We start from the raw sequence: 17,726 nt of genomic DNA on the forward strand, positions 1-17,726 counted from the left end.
TTGCTATCCATCATGTACTCTAGTAAACAAAGTGTAATAGATCAACAATAGTAGGGTATAAAGGTGAAGGAAAACTATCATGACTCAATCAATGTCCACATTGCCATAAAAGAAAAGGGGGGGTTAACATGCCTTCATATAAGGGGTTACTAGTTCTTGGAGGAGCTTGATGAGGAGGCAAAGATAGTTGCAGGTGATGATAAAGGAGGGGTTTGGGCAGCTAGCAGATTCTCTTGTGAAATAAGTACAGGAAATAACAAAGTCAATAGGTTGGAACAAGTAGGTTTTGTTGGCACGGGTCCCTTTGAAATTGGGGATTTTTGGAAAATTGTACTTACCATGCTTATTTTCCTGATACTCTTGGCCATATCTTCTTGGGTAGGGACAAAAGAGTGAATCTTCCTACTCTTCCTTTCAAGAGTAGATGAAGGCTTCTTAGGCCATCTTGTTGCCTTCCAGAATGGGGTAACACTATTCAAGTAGTCCTAGCCATACTTCTTTGGGCTTTAGTTTCAAGTATCATCCCTTGATTCCTTAAACTCTGCATGGATTGATAAGATTCCATATCCAAAGGATCTATCCACTTTGTAGCAACATTTTCAACTCTTTATATGAGTGTTTACTGCAACACAGAGGAGCGGGAAATGGAAAAAAGGAAATAGCAAAAGGCGTAGGACAAAAGGAAGAAAAAGGCGCCTTAACCAGTAACCAGACCCTAAAAAAATTAAAAGCACGGGAACGACCCTCAGGAAGAAAAAGGTGCCTTAACCGGTAACCAGACCCTGAAAAAATTAAAAGCACGGACACGACCCTCAGGAAGTCTTAGAGTCGCCCAAGGAAAGTAAAAGAGTAAAAAGCGCACCATTAAGTGTGAAAGCGCTCCCAAATCCTTGTAAAAGAGCACCAGGCTCACTCCTGTGCAAATTCTATGCATTAGTTGGGAATAGGATAGATTAGAATGGTGGGAAATGAGAAATGGAACTAGGCTAATGGCCAGCCATGTAAAAAAGGGGATGACCACCCATGAAAAGTAGGGCATGTATATAAAGTTCAAAAAGTAAATGAGAAGATCATTCTTGTGTGTGGCCAAAGCTTCTTCTTCTTCTTCTCTTGTTTCTTGCCTTCTTGCTTGTGCTTGAGAGAGGGATTGAGATGTCACGAATCGCGTGGTGGGGGGAGTTGCTCAAGATGCAGCTCCGATCACACACAGAATGTACAAGGAGAAGCTCACTCAAGAGATAAGAAGAGAGATGGAGGCCAAAACGTTTTCTTGTTGGTTTCTTCTTCTTCTTCCACACTCTTTACAATGTACACAAAGTATAGATAAGATGCAACATAAAGGAAAGTGGCCTACTAAGTCAAACAATGCATAATCGACTACACTAGTTGACTGGCGCTATAACTATGCCAGCTCTAAATAGGTGTAACAACCTGAATATAATAAGTAATGAGTCAGTGGCCATGTGTGAGTCATAATGACCACCGATGTGCTAAGTGTAGACGTGTGGACCCATCTAACCAGGCGGTCCATCATCAATGTCCGCATGTGTTGAGCTTGTCATCTCAATACTCCCCCTCAAGCTCAACTGCATCTCTGCAACTCCAAGTAAGCTTCGAAACTTTTGAAGCTTCTCTGTACCCAATGCCTTCGTGAAGATGTCAGCTATCTGATCCTGTGTGCTGACATACACCAAGTCAATCTCACCTGCTAGTACCTTCTCTCTCATAAAGTGGTAGTGTACCTCAATATGTTTTGTCTTGGCATGGAACACAGGGTTTCTAGCCAACTGTATACTGCTCATGTTGTCACAATGAATGAAAACTGGACCTTCCACCTGCACATCCAAATCAGCCAATAACTTTTGCAGCCATACTACCTCACATGCTGTAACAGCAGCACCTCTATACTCAGCCTCTATACTCGACAAAGCAACTGTAGATTGCTTTTTGCTGCTCCAAGCAACTGCTCCACTACCAAGAGAGAACATGTATCCGCTGGTAGATCTTCTATCAGACATACTACCAGCCCAATCTGCATCTGTGTATCCAAACACCTATACATATGTACCTGCCTCATAGAAAAGTCCATAATGTAATGTGGACTTCACATATCTCAATATGTGTCTGACTGCATCCAAATGTGGCTTTCTAGGTACTTGCATAAACTGACTCACAAGACCAACAGCGTAGCTCAAGTCTGGCCTTGTAATGGTCATGTAGATCAAACTCCTCACTATCCTCCTGAACATAGTAGGGTCTTCTATCTCATCCCCAACATCAGCACTCAACTTTACATTTTGCTCCAACGGAACTGAAAGTGGTTTGCATGCTGTCATGCCATACTTGGACAACATATCCAAGCCATACTGTCTTTGGGACATCCATATACCATCATCACATCTGATCACCTCAATGCCAAGGAAGTATCCTAGCTCACCTAAATCCTTCATCTCAAACTTCTTCTTCAAAGAATCCTTGACTTCAGCAATCCCACTATCACTATCACCTGTAATAATCAAGTCATCCACATAGATGACTATGATGACCAAACCTGCATCTCCCTTTCTCACATAAAGTGAGTGATCAGCATCAGAAACATAAAAGCCAATATTGACAAGATACTCTCTGATCTTGTCAGACCATGCTTTAGGTGCTTGCTTGAGCCCATAGAGTGCCTTCTTCAACCTGCACACATACGTGGGATGCTCTAAATCTTCATAACCTGCTGGTTGATCCAAGTACACTTCTTCCTGCAGATCACCATGCAAGAAGGCATTCTTCACATCCATTTGCTGCAACCTCCAACCTTTGGCTGCTGCCAAAGCAATCACACATCTGACAATTGCCATCCTAGCAACTGGACTGAAGGTTTTATCATAATCTATGCCATATGTCTAGGCATAGCCTTTTGCAACCAGCCTAGCTTTGTACCTGCTAATAGAACCATCTTGTAAACGCCCCGAACAACGTAGTATGCTTAAGAATTATGATATTCGCTTGTTTTCGAGATTTAATATAAAAGAGAATGAACACTTAAAGCTGAAAATGAAAATTACTCATAAAATTACAGCCACGAAAATCTAAAAGTAATGGAGACAAGATTAAGGGTTGAAGATGGGCAACCCCCCCAAAGGAATGTATTTCTGCTCAACCCAAGTCCCTTAGGGAAGAGCTCAGTTACAATCAACCTGAGAGTGAGAAGAAGTAATTCTCACTCTCACAAGATCATGCAAAGATGTACAAACACACATGCATTATCTATTATGCAATGATAAGAACTGATTTCTTTACAGTATGAGAGAAGAAAAAGGGGAAATCAGCCTTCTCCATCGTTGAACAGTAGTACATGGATAGGGCTTGCTTCTTGTTGCTAAAATGGAAGAAAGAGCTTGAGAAGGAGGTGCTGTAATGAATTTACAGGCTTGTTGTCCTGTAAAACAGCAGTGATAGAAGAGGGAATATGGAGGAATTTCATAATGGAGAAGTGGGGGATGATGATGGGGATGGATGGGGTCAGTTTCTGGCTATCTGTGGGTGCTGTACATGAGTTTACAACAAAGAAAATAGATGATGAATGAAGAAAAACGAGCTCTTATTTATAGGAGAGGGAAGAGCTAGTACAAAAGGGGAGAGTGGAGTAGCACAAGACAAGTGTCCAGCCACATGTCATGAGATGTGACAAGTGGTGGGACACTTGGAAACTTGTGTGAGAAGTGTCTTGACACTTGTCTCTTCTCTATGGCCTTCCCTTTTGGGTTGAATACTATCAAGAATAGAAACAACCAAATTCAGTAAAAGCACAGTCAGAGTACAGAACTTACTATTTTTAGAATGACATCCCCATTTTTTAGTACTAGCATTTTCAGGCTAATTCGAGGCTCCTAAAATTTAGGGACCTCCTAAAATTTAGGGATCTCCTAAACTTTAGGAACCCCCCCAAGATGGGTGTCATATGAAAGCTTTTTCCGTGTACATCGCAAAAACGGTATCCGAATCTTCATGTGACTTTCCTATGCAAAGAAATGTGCATTTCAAGCTTTCAGCCCACACATGCACATTATAAAAGCATTTCATGATCATGCCATCTTGTTGATTGTAACTGTCTGTTCTGGTGGATCTAGCCCACACTTCAAGGCATCAATCTTTTCTGTGTGCGAGTCTAACCCTGATATGCGTGAGTTCTGGTCACAGGCGCCCAATCGGGCCATATAGGTGGAAGTGTGAACTATCTTTTCTCTAACCCACCGCGTGGGTCCACCATAACCTGTGACCACTCATCAGTTGGCCAGCTCCAATGCACTTTTCTTTATATCTAATTAGTGCAAAGGAAATAAATTTAATAAATCATTATATAGACAAATTAATGAAAAAGGATACAAATTCTGTTTCTATAGAGTTGTGATAGCCCTCTGGCTTTTATTCAGCTATCCTCAGCTGAAAAGCTTCTTGATATGGCTGAAGAATATTTGGGTAATCCTTCATGAATTTTTCATCTACCCACTGTGCATCTGTTGTGGGTAGATTCTTGAATTTTAGTAAGAATTTTCGTGTCACAAGGCCACTTCTCGTGGTTCGATCCTTGACAAACAAAATCTCTTCAGGTTCCAAGAGTTGCTCTGTTTCTTCAACTTCTGGGGGATCTTCAGTAATGGGTTCCTTTGGTTTTGGTCCTATGTAAGGTTTTAGCAAACTTACATGAAAAGCATTGTGTATTTTCCAATGAGTAGGAAGCTCAAGTCGATAAGAAACTTCATTTATTTTCTCAATCTCTTTGAAGGGTCCAAAGTATCTACTGGAGAGCTTTGGAAAAGATGAATTTTGACCAGAACCTTGTTTGAGCCTGCTTTTATCAAACTTTAGCAAGACATATTGACCTTTTTCAAAAGCCAAAGGTCTTCTTCGTTTATCTGTTTGCTTCTTTTGTCGCTCTTGGGCAACTTTGATAGTGGCTCGAACTTGATCCATTGCCATTTTTAAATCTGAAGCAAACTCATCAGCAGCAAAAATCTTATCTTTAGTGCGAATAATTGGAGGAGGAATCACTTTACCCTGTACTATTTCATTTGGAGCTTTCCCTGTGGATGAGTGCACTGTATTGTTGTAAGCAAACTCCAATAATGGAAGATATTTCTCCCATTGTGACTTATGTTCACTAACATAAGCTTTTAACATATCCAAAAGAGTGAGATTCATCACCTCTGTTTGGCCGTCAGTTTGAGGATGAAAAGCTGAGGAGAACTTTAAAGTGGTTCCCAAATTCTCAAATAAAGCATGCCAAAAGTTACTTGTGAATTTGGAGTCTCTATCTGAAATGATCTCAGAAGGCATACCATGTAATCTGAAGATATGTTGAATGAAAAGTCTTGCAGCTTGTGCGGATTTCAATGTTTTATGACATGGAATAAAATGTGATTGTTTGTTGAATCTATCAATTATGACCCAAATCATATCATGACCTTGAGGTGTTCTTGGAATACCTGAGATGAAATCCATTGTGATAGATTTCCATGGATCTTTGGGCACTGGAAGAGGTTGCAACAATCCTGGAATCTTCTGCCTATCATATTTGGATTTTTGGCATACCAGACAAGCCTCAATGAAGTTATGTGTATCTCTTCGTAATGTTGGCCAATAAAAGTAGCGCTCAATTGCACTTAGAGTGGCTGCCCTCCCTCTATGCCCTGCATAAGGGGGTTCATGACTTTCTTTAAGCACCTTTTGTCGAACAGGAAGAGTGACACAAAGGCGATTGTTCATGAGAAGGTAACCGTCTTTGATGGAATAATCTGGATGAGAACCTCCTTGCTGTAAATTTAACCAAATTGCTACAAAATCAGTATTTTCATCATAAGTATTCTTCATCATTTGAAAATCTTCATGATGAGCCACTGTAATAGTTGCAATGCGAGGCACTCTAGAAAGTGCATCAGCAACTACATTTTGTTTCCCTGGAGTGTACATAATTTGAAAATGAAACATAGACAAGAAATTTTCCCATCTTGCATGTTTCTCCTGCAAATGCTTTTGAGTCTTGAAATACTTCAAGCTTTGATGATCGGTTTTAATAAGGAATTCATTGCCTAAAAGATAATGTTTCCATATCTTTAAAGCATGAACCACTGCTAAGAGCTCCTTTTCATAAATGTCATACCTTTTCTCCACATCATTTAGACGGCGGCTTTCAAAGGCTACGGCATGGCCTTCTTGCTTTAGCACTGCACCAATACAATCACCACAAGCATCTGCTTCCACCATAAATGGTTTTATCAGATCTGGAATGATAAGAACAGGTCCAGAAGTAAGAGGTGTTTTTAGCCTTGTGAAGGCTGTCTTCTCTTTTTCCTTCCATTGGAAAGAGATCTTCTTCTTTGTAAGGTCATGAAGTGGAGAAGCCATATGTGCAAAATGCTTGATGAAGCGGCGATAATAAGAGCATAAGCCAAGAAACAATCGCACCTCATGCACATCATGAAGATGAGGCCATTCTTGGATTATCCTCATCTTTTCAGGATCCATCTGAATCCCTTCAGAAGAGATGACATGTCCAAGGTAATTTATTTTATGCATGAAAAATTCACTCTTTTTACCATTTACCAAGAGTTGATTTTGTTGAAGTAATTGTAGAACAATTTCAAAGTGTTGATGATGCTCCTCTTCATTCTTGCTAAAGACAAGAATATCATCAAAGAAAGTACCGACATATTGTCGATGCTCTCTAAAGATGCGCTCCATCATTCGATTAAAGGTGGCTGGTGCATTGGTTAATCCGAAAGGAACCACCAAGAATTCATAAAGACCGTATGAAGTGCGGAAAGCAGTTTTGTATACATCTTGTGGTATTACCCTAATTTGATGATAACCACTCTTTAGATCAATGCGGCTGAAAACCTTTGAGCCTCCTAGACGATCCAAAATGTCGTCAATTCTGGGAATAGGAAACCGATTCTTCACAGTGATTTTGTTGAGGGCTCGATAATCAGTGCACATCCTGAATGTGCCATCTTTCTTTTGAACAAGAAGAATCGGTGAACAAAATGGTGAGCTACTTGGCCTAATTAGCCCACGGTTGAGTAGGTCTTCGACTTGCTTTCTGATTTCTTCTTGTTGAGGACAGCTCACATGGTATGGTGCTATATTAGGAGGAGAACTGCCCGGAATAATATCAATATGATGGTCTCTTGGCCTTTCTGGGGGAAGCTGATAAGGAAGATCTTCCGAAAAACAATCTCTATACTTTTTCAAGAGCTGAAGTCGCTCTTGGTTTTCAGCATTCATATTATTTTTTACATCAGTGACATAAAGCAAACAACATTGAACACAATCCTTAATTGCTCTAGAGACTTGCATATGGCTTACCATAGGTATGGTGTCTCCAGAAACTCCAGCTTGGATCTCGTACTTCTTGCCTTTGTTGGTGAGTTCTACCTTCTTTTTCTGAGAGAAGATGGTTGAATCTACTCTATGATTCCAGGGCATGCCAAGAATCACATCGCAACCATCAAGATCTCCGATACAGAAGGTATCTTCGTCACGGTAGCCTTGAATTTGAAACGATTTGATGGCTTCTTTTGCCGCTGTTTTTGTCCTTCATTTGGGGCTGAATACTCCTCATCATCAGCTACTCTGTTCTTATCATTCTTTTGGAATGATTTGTTGCCATTGTGATCCATTTCCCATGTCTCAGCATGGTCAATGAGTTCCTGAGACTAGAACAATGATAATGATTAAGAGCAGTACAAAGTTTAAAATGCAAACCTCCTTGAAACTTCCTAAGCTTTTCCGAACTGCTGATCTTCTTGAAATGTTGGACCTTCAAAAGTAGCTCCCAAAATCTCTTGGTATAGTCACCAAGTGACTCATTTTTCCTTTGCCAAAGCCGATTCCATTCCATTTTTACATCTCTTTTGAAATGAACAGGAAGAAATTGGCTTTGTATCATGCGAACAAAGGATCGCCATGATTTTGGGGCAGCATGATCATATTCCAACCCCGTCCACCAAGTATGGGCTAAGTCGGTCAAATGTAAAGCTGCAAACTTAATCTTTTCTTTTTCTTTATACTTGTCACGACCATACAAAATTTGAAATTGACGAATAAACTTCAGAAGAAGATTAGGATTTCGGGAACCATCATACATACTGAACTTGATCTTCTTTTCAAGTTGAGATAGTGACTTAGTCTTCTTCTTCTTCTTATGCCTTCGTCCATGCCCGGATCTTGAGGTTGAAGATGATGAAGTGCTTGATGGGGATAAAGATGGAGACAAGGGTGAAGAATGTCGATGCCTTTGACGATGATGAGGTCTTCCACGAGAAGGATGTGACTCTTCGTTACTAGAAGAGGGTCCATCAGAGTAGGCGCCAGATGACTTTGAAGAAGAGGATGAGCTTCGACGCGATCTCTTTCTTTGTCTTGAAGTAGAATGGGACTGCCTCTTAGAAGTAGTTGGACTTCTTGATCGGCTCCTTTCATTGGTATGGCTTTGTCTCCTTAAAGCAGATGGGCTTTTTTCCTTGAATTCTTTGGGATTCTCAACTTTTTCTAGTTTGAGAAGTTGGTCACGAATTTGCTGATTCTCCTCTCTAAGACTTTGAATGGCTTGAAGGATAGCACTAGACTGATCCATTGAGACTCCTAAGAAAAAAAAAATGTTCAAGCACTCAATAGACCAAAACTATATTAGTATTGTGTTCAAACTGGGATCATAAGTTCATAGCAACACTATGGTCCTATTAAATAGCTTACAAGAATCCCATTTTGATTTACCTATGGTGTAGATGCCCATTGAGCTCCTAGTCCCTAGCTTGTGCATTGCTAACCAAGAACAGTGGAAAGGAACTGCATGGAAATATCACTTCGAAGAGCTTGAGCACTTGATCAAAATACACCTACTAGCCATTGCCCTGCTCGGTAAAAAGGCTTGACATAAGGCCTCATTTGACAAGCATGTCAAGAAACAATCCTTCCAGAATGGGGAATCTTGTGTTATTGTGCTCGATAAGAGGCCATAAGAAAAACCTGAAACTCCAAGGCCTTGAACCTTTTTGCATCTTTATGATCAATGAGACAAAGAAAGTTGAGCTAAATACCCTAGATAGCCAACTCGTCATCTTTAATAGTAGAAAAATAAAGAAATACTATCCACTTGGACACCCTTTCCATGAACCATACATGCCAAATGATGATAGTCTCCTATTGTGTATAGAACATAATAGTTTGAGTAGTAGTAGCAATACACCTCTTGCATGTTGAGATGACAAGCTCAACACATGCGGACATTGATGGACCGCCTGGTTAGATGGGTCCACACGTCTACACTTAGCACGTCGGTGGTCATTATGACTCTCACATGGCCACTGACTCATTACTTATTATATTCAGGTTGTTACACCTATTTACAGCTGGCATAGTTATAGTGCCAGTCGACTAGTGTAGTCGGTTATGCATTGTTTGACTTAGTAGGCCACTTTCCTTTATGTTGTATCTTATCTATACTTTATATACATTGTAAAAGTGTGTGGAAGAAGAAGAAGAAACTAGCAAGAAAACGTTTTGGCCTCCATCTCTCTTCTTGTCTCTTGAGTGAGCTTCTCCGTGTGCATTCTGTGTGTGTTCGGCGCATCATCTCGAGCAAGTCCCCCCACCACGTGACTCTTGACATGGTAATCAGAGTCGCACCACTGAGAGAGGCTGATTTCAAAGGCTGAAGCGAAGGAGAAGAAACAAGGTTCGAGCAAGCAAGCCACGGGTAAGAAGCTCTCCCATTCTTCCACTCTTTCTCTTGGATAGTGCCTGCGGAGGCACTGGAAGCAGGGTCGAGCAAAAATCTCAGATTGCAGTGAGATTTGGCGTGTGCGAAGAGCGCTGTATATTTTGCAAACAAGCCCTTTAGGGCTTACCGCTGTTATTTTGGGTATCTGAGGCCGTTTCAGGCCCTGTTTTAGAGCCGCAAGGTTGCGGACAGTAGTTTCAGGGTACACTGTGACTTCGAATGTATTGACCAAAAGTGAGTGCACAGGTTACAGATTTCAGATCTGTAAGAAATGTGTTTATCAGCGAGTAAACACAAGGTTTATCTGCAAACTGGTTGCAGATTGCATGTATTGTTGAGCAGACAGTGAAAAAAACTGTCTGGTGTATTGCTGTGCACTACAGGTCGAGGGTTGCAGAAGATTTGCTTGCTGTTGGTATTAATTCTATGATAATGGCAGAGAACAGTGGAAGCCCCATCATTGAGAAGCTCGACAAGAACAACTACCCTTCATGGAAGTTCCGTGTCACGAACTTCCTTATTGGAAAAGGCCTCTACGAGTTCGTTTTAGATGAAGAAAAGGAGCCGGAGGTGAGTGATCCTCCAGCTGCAGAAGAGACAAAGGCATGGAAGGAATGGAATGCAAAAGATAAAAAGGTCATGTATTGGTTGTCTGCAGTAATTGACAATAATATGCTGGAACACACTAGAAATGCAGAGAATTCATATGTAGCTTGGACCATACTTGAAAGTATGTTTTCTGTAAATACAAAGGCACGAAAGATTCAACTCAAGCAAGAGTTGAATACATTGAAGAAAGGGAAGATGTCTATCAATGAGTATGCACTGAAGGTAAGGAGCATTGCAGATGCCTTGGTAGCAATTGATGCAATGCCCGATGATGATGATTTGGTGTTGTCTACCTTGGGTGGACTTAACAATGAAAAGGCTTGAAAGTCTTTTGTAACTTCCGTACATGTTAAAAAGTAATTTCCAGATTTTGATGAGTTGGTCTCCCTTATGATCACTGAAGAGATCAACATGCAGAGTAAGACATCTGAAAGAAGTGGTGAACAGGTCTAAGCTTTCTACTCCAGTTCAGGAAGGGGATGTGGCAGGTTCTCTTCAAGGGGCTGTGGTACAGGACGTGGTAGTGACAACCAACAAAACAGATTGAATCAACAATTTGGCGATATGCAGGTTTCAGGAGGTCGTGGTAACTTTAGAGGCAGGGGGAGCTTTAGAGGAAGAGATGGATGGCAAAACAGAGGCTCTAACAACTCTGGTATTGTGTGTCACTACTGTGGCGAAACAGGTCATATTGTAGCCCAATGTTATGCTAAGAAAGATGATATTCGCAGTGGTAAGTTGCAGCAAGGAAACTATGCATCGTCTTCACGACAGAATGAAGACAAAAATGAATGTCTGTTTGTTATGTAGCATATGCTGAATGCTATTACAGGAAAGGGGACACATGATGATGTTTGGTATGTTGATTCAGGTACATCCAATCATATGACCAGCCATGCAGAATGGTTTGGAGAGATGCAGGATTTGCAAAATGCACATTATGTGCACACGGGTGATGATTCATGCCACCCAATTTCACACATTGGAAAAGTTCCCTTGTCCTTGCATGATGGTAAGACAAAGAGTCTTTCAGATGTATTACATGTGCCGTCTATTACAAAGAACTTGGTGTTAGTTGGTCAAATGGTAGAGCAAGGGCTGCAAGTCAGATTTAATGCAAATGGCTGCTTTGTAGAAGACTTCAATGACAAGTGCAGGTTGGTAGCAAAAGGAAGTAGAGTTGGACGTATGTTTACTCTGGATGCTGGAATTCCTACTATGAATGCTGCTATGTATGCTAAAGGAAAAGGTGTTGTTGCAGATATTGAAATTTGGCACAAACGCATTGGACATGCAAATGTACAAAGGCTGAAATTAATGCAGTCCAAAGGGATGGTTACAGGTTTGCCTACGTTTAGAGTTGTAGAATTTCATAAGGTATGCGAAGCATGTCAGTTTGGTAAGCAAGCAAGACAACCCTTTTCACATGACAGAGATGTAAGTAGAAATATCCTTGATGTTGTGCATACAGACATTTGGGGGCCTACACAAAATGTATCTCTTGGAGGCAATTCATACTTTGTCACATTCATTGATGATTGTTCTAGAAAGCTGTGGGTATATTTTATGAAGGAAAAGAGTGAAGCTTTTGAGCACTTTAGAACTTTCAAGGTTGCAGTTGAAAGAGAAACATGCTTGAAAGAAAAGTGCTTGAGGTCAGATGGAGGGGGAGAGTACCTCTCAAATGAGTTCAGTGATTTTCTGAGGTCTCATGGGATAAAGAGACAGTTCACATATAGGTATACCCCAGAGCAAAATGGGGTTGCAGAAAGGAAAAACATGCATATTGCAGAAGTTGCACGCGCCTTGATGGCTGAAAAGAATATGCCTAAGCATTTTTGGTCTGAGGCTATTCATACTGCTATTTATATTATGAACAGAACTCCCACAGCTGCAGTCCATGGGATGACTCCCAAAGAATGTTTTACAGGTAAGAAGCCTGATGTCTCACACTTGGAAATGTTTGGCTGTATTGCGTATGTTCATGTGCCAGATGAGTTGCGGAAGAAACTTGATCCAAAGGCTGAAAAGTGTGTCTTTATTGGATACTCTTGAGAGCAGAAAGGATATCGTTGTTATAACCTTGTCACATGTAAGTTCAGAGTAAGTAGGGATGCCATGTTTGATGAAATGAGCACTTGGTATGCATCTAGTGGTGATGCATTGGATGATGATGATGATGATCATGACACTCATGTGCAGGCTGAAAAGCAAGAATCACGGACTCTTAGTGGACTAGAGACATCATCTGGTAGTCCTTGGTCTGAGAGACTAAGGAGTACCTCTGCATCTTCAGGTGCATCTAGTAGCACTATAGGTAAAGACAAAGGAAAGAATAAAGTGTTAGAAAGCATTGATGCAGTTCTTGATGGAGACTCCAGTGGCTCAGAGAGCTTGGATGATGAGCTTGGTATTCCTTCTGTCAAGACACCAGGTGTACAGAGAGCTCATAGTAATGCAAAGGCTCCATTGAGTGATCCGGTGGTACGCAGATCTAGCAGGGTCAAATACCCTGTTAAAAGATTTGGTTTTGAAGGTTATGTAGCTCACCATTATGCTTATATGGTGAAGCTAGTTGAGGATGTTGAGCCCACATGTTTTGAGAAGGCTATTGGTCATGCTCATTGGGATGCAGCAATGGATGAGGAGATGGCTGCATTAGAGGCCAATAAGACTTGGGATCTAGTATCATTGCCAAAGGGAAAGAAAGCTATTGGATGTAAGTGGGTTTATAAGATTAAGCACAATGCAGATGGTTCTATTAACATGTACAAAGCTAGGTTGGTTGCAAAAGGCTATGCCCAGACATATGGCATAGATTATGATGAAACCTTCAGTCCAGTTGCTAGGATGGCAACTGTCAGATGTGTGATTGCTTTGGTAGGAGCCAAAGGTTGGAGGTTGCAGCAAATGGATGTGAAGAATGCCTTCTTGCATGGTGATTTGCAGGAATATGTGTATATGGATTAGCCAGCAGGTTATGAAGATTTAGAGCATCCCACGTATGTGTGCAGGTTGAAGAAGGCGCTCTATGGGCTCAAGCAAGCACCTAGAGCATGGTCTGACAAGATCAGAGAGTATCTTATCAATATTGGCTTTTATGTTTCTGATGCTGATCACTCACTTTATGTGAGAAAGGGAGATGCAAGTTCGGTCATCATAGTCATCTATGTGGATGACTTGATTATTACAGGCGATAGTGATAGTGGGATTGCTGAAGTCAAGGATTCTTTGAAGAAGAAGTTTGAGATGAAGGATTTAGGTGAGCTAAGGTACTTCCTTGGCATTGAGGTGATCAGATGTGATGATGGTATATGGTTGTCCCAAAGACAGTATGGCTTGGATATGTTGTCCAAGTATGGTATGACAGCATGCAAACCACTTTCAGTCCCCTTGGAGCAGAATGTAAAGTTGAGTGCTGATGTTGGGGATGAGATAGAAGACCCTACTATGTTCAGGAGGATAGTGGGCAATTTGATCTACATGACCATTACAAGACCAGACTTGAGCTACGCTGTTGGTCTTGTGAGTCAGTTTATACGAGTACCTAGAAAGCCACATTTGGATGCAGTCAGACGCATATTGAGATATGTGAAGTCCACATTGCATTATGGACTTTTCTATGAGGCAGGTACAGATGTACAGGTATTTGGATATACAGATGCAGATTGGGCTGGTAGGTAGTATGTCTGATAGAGGATCTACCAGCGGATACATGTTCTCTCTTGGTAGTGCAGCAGTTGCTTGGAGCAGCAAAAAGCAATCTACAGTTGCTTTGTCGAGTACAGAGGCTGAGTATAGAGGTGCTGCTGTTGCAACATGTGAGGTAGTATGGCTACAAAAGTTAATGGCTGATTTGGATGTGCAGGTGGAAGGTCCAGTTGTCATTTATTGTGACAACATGAGCAGTATACATGATGCCAGGAGGCATACTCCACGGTGGATTCCGTGCCACGGTGGATTCCGTAAACTTTGATGACCGGGGCTCATACACAAAGTGGATTCTTTGTGCGAGAAGTTGATGGGGATGCCTGTCCTTTTCAGGCGTTTCATTAATTTAGTGTGTACATGCGTGATTCCATAGCGGGTGATTCCGCAAAATGCATATTAAATTAATAAACGTTTATGAGTTTTGAGTTCACACTTGTAATAAATTGAGGTTAGGATTTATTTCTAACCAGTTGATTTATTTATGTAGCTGAAGACTGCTAGGTATTCACTTTTGTCGGTTTAATTGTATTATTTTACTAACGATTGTGAATGCTTCAGTTGATGTGTAGAGATAGCAGCAGTGGCGGAGGAAAGCATTGGAGGATAGCGAGTATTCGATTTATGGATTATATTCTGATAGGCGCCACGCCTATATTTTGTCATGCCTATTTATTGAGGCATCGATTATTTATTGTTATTTTGTATGCGCATGGACGTACGGTTATGTTATTTCTATTTGGACATTGTATTGGGCGTGCCAGACTCTTTGGGCACCGTCCATTAGCTTTATTCCTATTTTTGTAAAAGCAAACTCAAAAGCTAAAAGCTTGTTATATTTTTGTAAATTGGGCTATTATTGAGCATGAAGATGAAATATACATTAAATACATGCTTTGTGAAGCGCTCACACAAGGCATGGGGGGAGATTGCACCCAATTGGTCTCTTACTCTTATCGTTCATGCTTTTTACCTTGTAACTTGTGCAAAAAGTAGAGTTCATTGTTCTTGGGGACCTTTCGGCATTCACTACGCGAGCATACAGCGTCCGATCTGCGCACTAGTGGTATCAGAGCGGAGCTAAGATCAAGAGCTTCCAATCGCTACCCATCTCATGCGAAGGCGGAGCTCCTGGAACGATCGGGCTCTACGGTCAATCTCGTCGCGAACCGTCGATACAGGCAGACTTCTGGTGATCAAGAACCCCTGTTTCTGTTATTGGATCGCGAAGGATCGGGCTACAGAGGCGGAGGACCACTTCCAAATCTCCTTCATCAAGTCGTGGAAAAAAAAAACAGTGAGAAATCTCCATAGCTAATCTTTTTCATAAGCTTAATAGTAAAGCTTATAAGCTTTAAGAAGCTTAAAAGCTTCCAATTATCAACGCGAGGTCTCTGAGGACCTCCGAAATTTTCACGTCGTCAACAAAAACGGCCCCCCCCCCCCCAATGATTTGCGCCGTTTTGCTGCCAAGAAGTCTTAAGCTTAATCAACTAAGCTTAGTCACATAAAACTCTCAATCCTACAAGTCACAAATAACTCCAGGCCACACACAGTCAGTCAGATTTGGCAAGTCTATCAAGTTGAAGTACTGCAAGTTCCATAAATCGACTAAGTTCTGCAAGTCTGCAACTCTGTAAGTCACATAAGTCTGCAACTCTGCAAGTCAGACTAGTCAACTGGAGTCAGAACTGATTTGTGCTCAAAACTTCTAGAAGGACTGTTCCTGCGCAGAAACTCTGAACTGCAAAGTTGTTCATTGGAAGGTACTCTACCCATACGCAGATTTGCTGAAGCATTTTCAGCATACGAAGAAGGATAAAACACAGATTTTTCGAAGATTGAGAAAGCCATACCCAAAAACACATAAGCCTTGTATTTCCGAACTTGAGCTACGCTCATCCCGCTAACTTGATTTTGAGTGAGAAAGGTCTTTTTAGTTTTGCAGGATGACGGAACCACATATGGATAATCTTATGGCTGAAGGCGACCTACCTGAGCCTACGATGGAGCAAAAGCTAGACTTAATCATGATGCAATTGGAAGAAGAACGAAGGGCTAGGCAAACATTGCAAGCTCAACTGGCAAATTTACAAAGAGCATCTACCGACAAAGAAGAACCTCAAGCTTAAGATCTGATTCGACGTACCATCGACGCAACTCTCGAAGCTCAAACCATCCGCAAGGAATCAAAGATAAGTAAAAGAAGTTTCAAATTCCGTACTTTCAATGGCATACGAGAAGGAAAGACTGTTCTAGCATTCATTAGTCAGTTTGATGACTATTTCCATGAGGAAACCTATGCAGAAAAAGATAAAATCAAGTGTGTCACTAATCATTTAGTAGACAGAGCATCTCTTTGGTGGACTGTAGTACGCAAGAGCATAGATTGTCCTGATACTTGGGAGAATTTCAAGAAGAAGTTCATGTAGAATTTCCTTCCACCACAATTTCATGAGAAAGCTATTAAACAATGGGATCTTCTTCAGCAACGGGATCGTGAGCCTATTCCTCAGTATACAGAGCGTTTTTGGAATGCATTACTCCAGCTACGCATGCTTGAAGACGTACCAGAAGCGACACACAAGCGCAAGTATATGTCTGGACTCCTTGGGCATTACTACGCTGAAGTTAACATGTTCAAGCCTGCTACTCTTGAAGACGCCATTTCACTAGCTCACGACACTGAAGATAAGCTACGAGGTAGAGACAGACGACCACAGCAATTCCAAGCCAATGGTAATTATGGATCTAAGCAATTCAATTCCAATTTTAGAAGATTTAATCCAGGTCGTTTCTCTTCATCATCTTTCCGTAAAAATTGGGCAAAATCACTTGCATTACCATCCAATCTCAATCAAAACCCTAAGCCTATTCCACAGCCAAATCCTAATGTACCTAGACTTCCCGCCATTGCAAACAATGTAACCAAAGCCAAGCCAATAGTATGCTATAAATGCCACTAGCCTGGACATCTAGCAGCAAATTGTCATTCAAAGAAGCCATCTGCCCATATCAACTACCTTGGAGCAATGGACGAAGACGAACATGAAGATATGCCTGACTTCACTGAAGATGAGGACGACACTACTACTACTTCCGATACTGCCTACTCCACATTCATTATTGACTATGAAATGTTTGGCGCATGGAAAGGAAAAGACTATTTTGCATGATGACAGTAGTACTCATGATTTTATTTCAGCAAAATTAGTAAAAGAATTGAAGTTACAGACTGTACCTACACATTATTGCATCAAAGCTGCATTTTTAGGCACTAGGTATAATGGTACACAAGAAGTGCAAGACTTAGAGATTCAAATTGGTCAATACACTGAAAGAAGAAATTTTCTAGTTGTTCCATTACAGTTGAGTGACATTATTTTAGGTATGCCTTGGCGTTGTCACAACTCTATAGAAACAGAATTTGTATCCTTTTTCATTAATTTGTCTATATAATGATTTATTAAATTTATTTTCTTTGCACTAATTAGATATAAAGAAAAGTGCATTGGAGCTGGCCACTGATGAGTGGTCACAGGTTATGGTGGACCCACGCGGTGGGTTAGAGAAAAGATAGTTCACACTTCCACCTATATGGCCCGATTGGGCGCCTGTGACTAGAACTCACACATAT

This window comes from Lygodium microphyllum, chromosome 9, assembly GCF_053477565.2.
Source record: "Lygodium microphyllum isolate KBCC chromosome 9, Lygodium_microphyllum_v1.1.10, whole genome shotgun sequence".
Lineage (NCBI taxonomy): Eukaryota > Viridiplantae > Streptophyta > Polypodiopsida > Schizaeales > Lygodiaceae > Lygodium > Lygodium microphyllum.